This window comes from Athene cunicularia (genome assembly GCF_003259725.1).
Source record: "Athene cunicularia isolate RWA chromosome 4 unlocalized genomic scaffold, athCun1 chr4_part2, whole genome shotgun sequence".
NCBI classification, from domain to species: domain Eukaryota; kingdom Metazoa; phylum Chordata; class Aves; order Strigiformes; family Strigidae; genus Athene; species Athene cunicularia.
In genome coordinates, this window is record NW_020799099.1 from 32,962,640 (window position 1) to 32,968,919 (window position 6,280).

The window sequence follows — 6,280 nt, forward strand, 5'->3', positions numbered from 1 at the left end:
CCCTCCTGCCCGAGCTCCTGCAGCTCGGCTGCCTTTTCCTGCGGGCCGGCTCTGAGATGACGTTGTAGTCCCTTCTGTCCACCCACCTCTTCGCTACCTGTCCCCTTTTTTCCCCCTGGCCGTGTTCTTTTCCCGTCTCCCATCTTACCCTTGTCTCTGTCCCCACCTCTTTGTGCACATCCGTATTCTGATCCCTGCCCGGGTTATGTCGCGCCGCACGCACAAATGCAGACACACCTCTCAACTGCTTTTCCTCTGGAGCGTAGAGCTCTCAGCCCCCTCGGTCGTAGTCCTGGCTGCCTTCAGTATCACTCAGTATATTCAGTATATAATTTTTGGATGCATGTGGCTTTTCTTGACCCGACACCAGGTCTTTGGAGCAGAATACTTGTTCTTCTCTTCCTCTTTTTTTTTTTTTTTTTCCCTTCCTCCCCCCACCCCAGCATTCTCTGTCCTATTAAAGAGGTGGTTAGGATGGTATTCGTGCTTAGAGTGGGGCTGTTGGGAGGGTGTTTTATTAATTATTGCTTTTCTGCAGTACTGTGCAGTGCCTTGGAGTTGCCCTTGATTGTTGAGAGCTGCCTGTTGGTGCACAGCTGGTGACCAGGGACATAGTTTGAAGCACAAGTGGGAGCACATCAAATGAGCATTTGGAGTTTTGTTCTAAGCTTGCTACATTAGCTGTGTGCTGAGCTGGCCCTGTACAGGCTTGATTTGACACAGCAGAGAAAATGGTGGATGGGGAGTTCTTTTAGGTTCAATATTGTGGGAGCACATGTGAGGAAGCCCCAGTTCTTTTTCAGAGAAGCTTAAAATGTCAGCATAGAATCGTGAGGATTTAAAACACAGAATATATTTAAATGTCAGACAAAATCTTTATAGTTATAAAGCTGCAGGAAAAGTAAACCATATTTAGAAAATAAGGTTTATTCTTAAATGTGAATTTTCTGAAGTGATAGGTAGTACTGTTACTGGCAGGTAGAGCATCAGCAGAGGTTTTAAAACCAAGTCAATTTTAAGCAGGGACTTGTAAATTAGGCTATTGTACGTCCTGTATGTTTTCACTTTGATTTTCATGTGCATGCAAAAATTATTTGCTATAATGATTTCTCTGACTTAAGATGTCTTGCACCAAAATAAATCCCCCTTGATCATTGCAGTGTTTTACTTGGATGCAAGTCAGACTTGCCTGGATTATGGAATAGAGCATGTGTTCTTTTCAGCAGGTTTTATTGGAAGAGTGTTCAATGAACTAAGTCACTTCACAGCACAAAACCAGGATGGCCAGGAAAATATATCAGTGATAATTATTTGTTATGCATGATCTGGCGCTTGCTCTGTTTGGAGTATTCAAGGGTGTGTTTAGTTTAGTCTGTTGCTGAGATACATAAATGCCTAGGAAAGGAGCTGCTTCACATGGATAAAGTGAAGTCCTCTTATAAAAGTTCTTATCTAAGTAGACACTTCAGCTGCTCCCTTCATACTAGTTCTGGCTAAGAAGGAACCTCCTGTATGTGCTTTTTTAAACTGTGGTGAAAAATAGTGGTGTTTTGAACGTGAGGTGAGTGTGAGAGTGACTTGGTGATGTCCTGGCATGTTGCTACTGTTTCATCTCTGTCATGATTTCTGCAGTAATACTCAAAACCAGGTTATCCACGCTAGGTCTGATTTTGGTGCTGGTTTCTGAGCCATTTATTTTCACCTTGTTCAGCTGAGCAAGCAGCAGAACCAAGAGGAATTGGCTTTTGGTGAAGCTGCATGATGTGCTGGACAGAATGAGTGCAGCTGAGCCTTCAGCAGCATCAGCATCTGGTAGATATTGCCAGAGAAGATGTTCTAACCATGTTCTGATAGATGGATCCCTTGCCTCTCCTGCTGCCTAAAAGCAATGTATCTTGGGCTACAATAACCAGTTTAGTAACTGACACTTTAATTTCTACTTTCAGGCTGAAAGATGAGGGCCACTGTTGAAAGAATGCATAATATTACCATGTCAAGTGGTGTGGTTCTCTTTACACTCCTGGGTGTGAGCCTGTTAATCAAGTGTGTGCTGTGTGCAGTCAAGTATTAATATGCTGCATTAATCAAGTGTGCAGTGGTGCAAAGTTGCAGTGCAAGAAAGCAGAAATAAATGTTTTCAGTAATGGCCATGGACCAAGCTGCCTCTCGCTGTTTTGAGACAGTCAGTGTACACTAGTAGTATTCTATTTTTAGCTGTAAAATGAAAAGTCTTGGTTTCATATTCTAGGAATGTGCAGAGTGGATTTATCCCTGTGGTTACTATCCACAGTTTCTGTTGATTTCTGAACTGTGTACATTTTGTGTTTATAAGCAAGCGTAGGTAACGTTACTGGAGTAGATGGATCCTTTCAGGTTCTTCGGTGAGAATGTTGCCATTAATTCAAAGCCACAGTAAATGGCTAGGTGTGACTGTCATGCTGCGAAGGTACTGCAAGGTGTTGTACTTGCCTGTTGCATAGGTATTGAACCTTTTCTGAAGAAATGTGATCGCTGCGGGCTACATGTTGAAAGTGCCGATTTCAAGCCTGAAATTAATACAGGACACTTGAAGGATAGCTGAGGTTTTAATACTGGAAAGAGCACTCAGTTCTTTTGACGTTTCATGGATAACTTTGAAGACTGGAAAATGGTGTCCTAAGTACTCACTTTATTTCTAGATGACCAGAGGAAAATTAGCATAGATTTATTTAATGAAATTCCATTTCACTAGACAGAATTCAGCAAGGTGGATGAATCATTTGGATGTCAGAAATGATAGTGTTACCATGGCTAAACAAGTTGTCACTCATCAACTGAAGGATAATGAATGATCGCTTACACCTTTCTTGCTGTCAGTTGTGAAATAAAAATGCAGAGAGGATTTAAGGTAATGGGATTTTGGCAATTGCAGCTATTGGGGAGATTGTAACAGGAGTTACAAAGTGAACAGAAAGTCATCTACTTCAGACTGACTGTGGTTTAGGTTCTTCTCTTTGTGGATTCTTTTCAGATTCCAGCATGAATTTCTGAATTAGCTTTAGTCCCTCTAGTTTTGCAGTTGTCTTCAGCAAACATCCCAGATGCCAAGGGGAGAGGCGGGGTTGGCTGTTCAACTCTTAAGGAGAAAGTCATCAAAAGTTTGGGTGGGCAAAGCCAATTTCAAGAGCCAGGCTGGAAACGTAATCTGTCCCTCAGAGCTGTACTTGGTCACCCAGTGCTACTATGTCCTCATGTGAGCATGTGTAGGGCATTTCTTGAAAGACACTTAGTTACTGTTAAATGGAGCTTTCAAATATCATTCCTAGTAACTCATTAATTGTTATTTTTGTGTAGAATGCATCATGACATTTTTACTGAGTTGAACTAGTGCAGGCTTCAATTGTATATTACTAAGGAATGTGAACTAAGGATTGTGAGACAGTATTGTGGTGGTGTTTTGGGACAAAGCATCTTTGCCTGAGGGTCACTTTCCTCCCCTTCCCCCAGCCCCATTCTTTCTGCAGCATCTGCATTTCTGTGTAGGCAGGTTAGTTAGTGATATGTATCTTGGCTTGAGCCCTTCCAGAATTTAAGACTTCTACATACATTTGAATTGCTTTATGTGCATTCTGTACTTCATAAGTTTGTCTTTATGTAGGTATATGTGTAGATGTAAGTACATGTATTTATATAATATATATCATGTATATATATTTATATATGTGTAAACAAAGATTTTAATTTTCTGTGTTACCTAACAAGCTAGACTTTTTATTATAAGATGAAATTTAATCTATTTTTTAAATTTGCATTTGACCATTATTTTTTGACAACTCAGAAGAGTTCTTATACTCTTTGAGTAACCATTTGGGCTACAGAATGAGAGAACTGCTGGTTGCAGATTTGTTTGCTAAATTAAAAGTACATAGATTCTGTCAAAAAGTCAATGAATAGCAAATTTAAATAAGGAATTAACTGAAAATGACTAATAGAGATTAGAAATGAAACATTTTTGGTGCTTGCAGTAGATGTCAGCTTAAATCCAGCACTACTTACCACCACTGTTATTGATGCATCTAACCCAATATTCTAATAAGGCAAAAAGGGGTTATAATATGCACATCTTCTGAAAGTGTGGCAACTAATGAAAGCTTTAAGCTGTCTGACAGGCAAATCCACTATTTCATTTTAAAGATCTTTGTATGGTCTCTGGTGCTGTTTTTTTTGTTTGTTGTGTTGGTTTTTTCCTTCGTATGTAACTTTCTGTTATGTGCTGACTGACTTCTAACATTCTAATATGACAGAATTTGGGCTTTCAAGCTTTCTGCTCACCACATTTCTTATTGGTGAGTAATGTGCTGACAGCCAGGACTTGTCTCTCTCGCCAGCTTAGCTCACTGGCTGTTCCAGCCTTTTCTTCCTCTCTTCTGTAATGTTTTCCTGCCTTTATTATGAGGGTTGCTAGTGCAACGCAGTGCTGTATTAGAGAGTGAATTTGTTGAGTTCTTTATTATTAGTGACTCTGTAAATGGTTTTGTGCTTCTGTCTTCAAGAATGACCTAATGGTGAGGATTTGGCATTCTGCGTAGTAAAGGTGCAGTCTTTATCTGTAAATTTTCACACTTAGCCTTAAAGAACAGCTGACACTAGTGGAGATTTTTAGATTACTAATTAAGGAGTGTGAACAGAGATTAATGCTAAGACTGTCAGTGCTTGCTGTGCCTGTTGAAGAGAAGTTTCCTGGTTGACTTTGTAGTTAGGTCACAACTTAAAAATGTGGTAGCTGAAAGGCTTCTAAAAGCATCTGACTTTTTCTGAATACAGCTCGTATTTGCAGGTAGAGGGAAGAGCCTCCTTCTTCCCACCTCTTTGTTAGCAAATGAGGTTCTGCAGCAGGCAGATTTGTCCGTTTTAATCTTACAGCAGTGGTTGCAGAGTAGTTGAACTCTTGCTTCGTTGTCAGCTTTATAACGTGTTTTGGCTATCCCTTGTTACTGTTCCGTTCAACTTCAAATTACTGTGGTATGTTTGATGGATCCAAGATTTTTTCCTAGGGAGTTTGAGGTTACTTTATTTTTACCTACTGTGAGCATAAAGGATGATTTAAAAGGTTGGCTGTTTAAAATACCCAAAAAAGAAGTATGATGTGCTTCTGTAAGAGTGAATTTTTATTTTGATATGCTTTCTCTTCCACCATAAAGTAAGGTCAATTCACCTTACTGTGTTTAGGCTTAAATGAAGAGAAGTTCCTTGAAGGTATCAGTTCTGGTCTGAGTATCAGCAGCTGTTCCCAGATATTTTTCTGTTCTGTATTAGGCACAGGAAATAATTATTGTGGTTACTAACTGCTTTCTGTTCTCATCTTTTAAAGACTCCATTTAAAAGATTCTTTTGCTTCTCTGTTACCCTTTTGGAAGGGATCACCAGAGTTCAGTAACTTCCCTTACTCTGTCTTCAGAAAATCAAGTATAATGTGAAATGGAAAAACCAGACAGAAGTAGTTCAGTTAATGAAGTTGCCCAGTTTGACAGGTAGACATAGGTTGCTCATTTAGGCTGCTACTAATATTTCAATAATAACTCTTTTGTTGTGCAGGGAAAGAAATCATGTATAAGTAACTCACCAAGATCCCTGCTGTGTCTCTGGTGGACATGTCTTGCCTATTTGAGTTACGATTTGTTTCTTTAAAAATGTGTTTGACTGACATATCCCCCTTTCAGGTAGAAAGTTAAAGACTACTAATAAAGATTGAATACTGAACCTGCATTTTCACTCATCTAACAATGCTTTTCATATTTAGAAAAAAGCCAAAATACTGCACTTCATTTCTTGAACTGTGCGAGTCTTTGTATACTTGTATCTGGTTTTATACCTTGTGGGTTTAAGTGGCAACTCTTTGGCAAATCTGCAGGAGATGCTGTTATAGTTCTGCTGAGCTTTTACTGAAGTATTATGGTATCTCATTAATAGCTAATATGCCTCAGGCCCCATTCAGCCTACAGAAGTTGTTGTTCTTTCTTGGAGTTAGATCAGTTTAAAATCCACAGAAGAACCTGCAGCAGGCATGACACAGGTTAAGCTTTCAAACCACTGAATTTATGTCACTTGAATATCTAGTATCAGACACAGAATCACAGAATGGTTTGGGTTGGAAGGGACTTTAAAGACCATGCAGTCCAACACCCCCTGCCATGGGCAGGGACACCTTCCACTAGCCCAGGTTGCCCAAAGCCCTGTCCAACCTGGTCTTGAACCCTTCCAGGGAGGGGACAGCCACAGCTTCTCTGGGCAACCTGTGCCA

At 40.0% G+C, this 6,280-nt stretch overlaps 1 protein-coding gene across 1 annotated transcript in view; it reads left to right on the forward strand.

Annotated features, from left to right (window-relative positions):
• The window catches only part of LOC113479585 (AF4/FMR2 family member 1-like), a 320,468-nt gene that overhangs the window by 175,764 nt on the left and 138,424 nt on the right, over nt 1–6,280 (forward strand). The window lies entirely within an intron of this gene.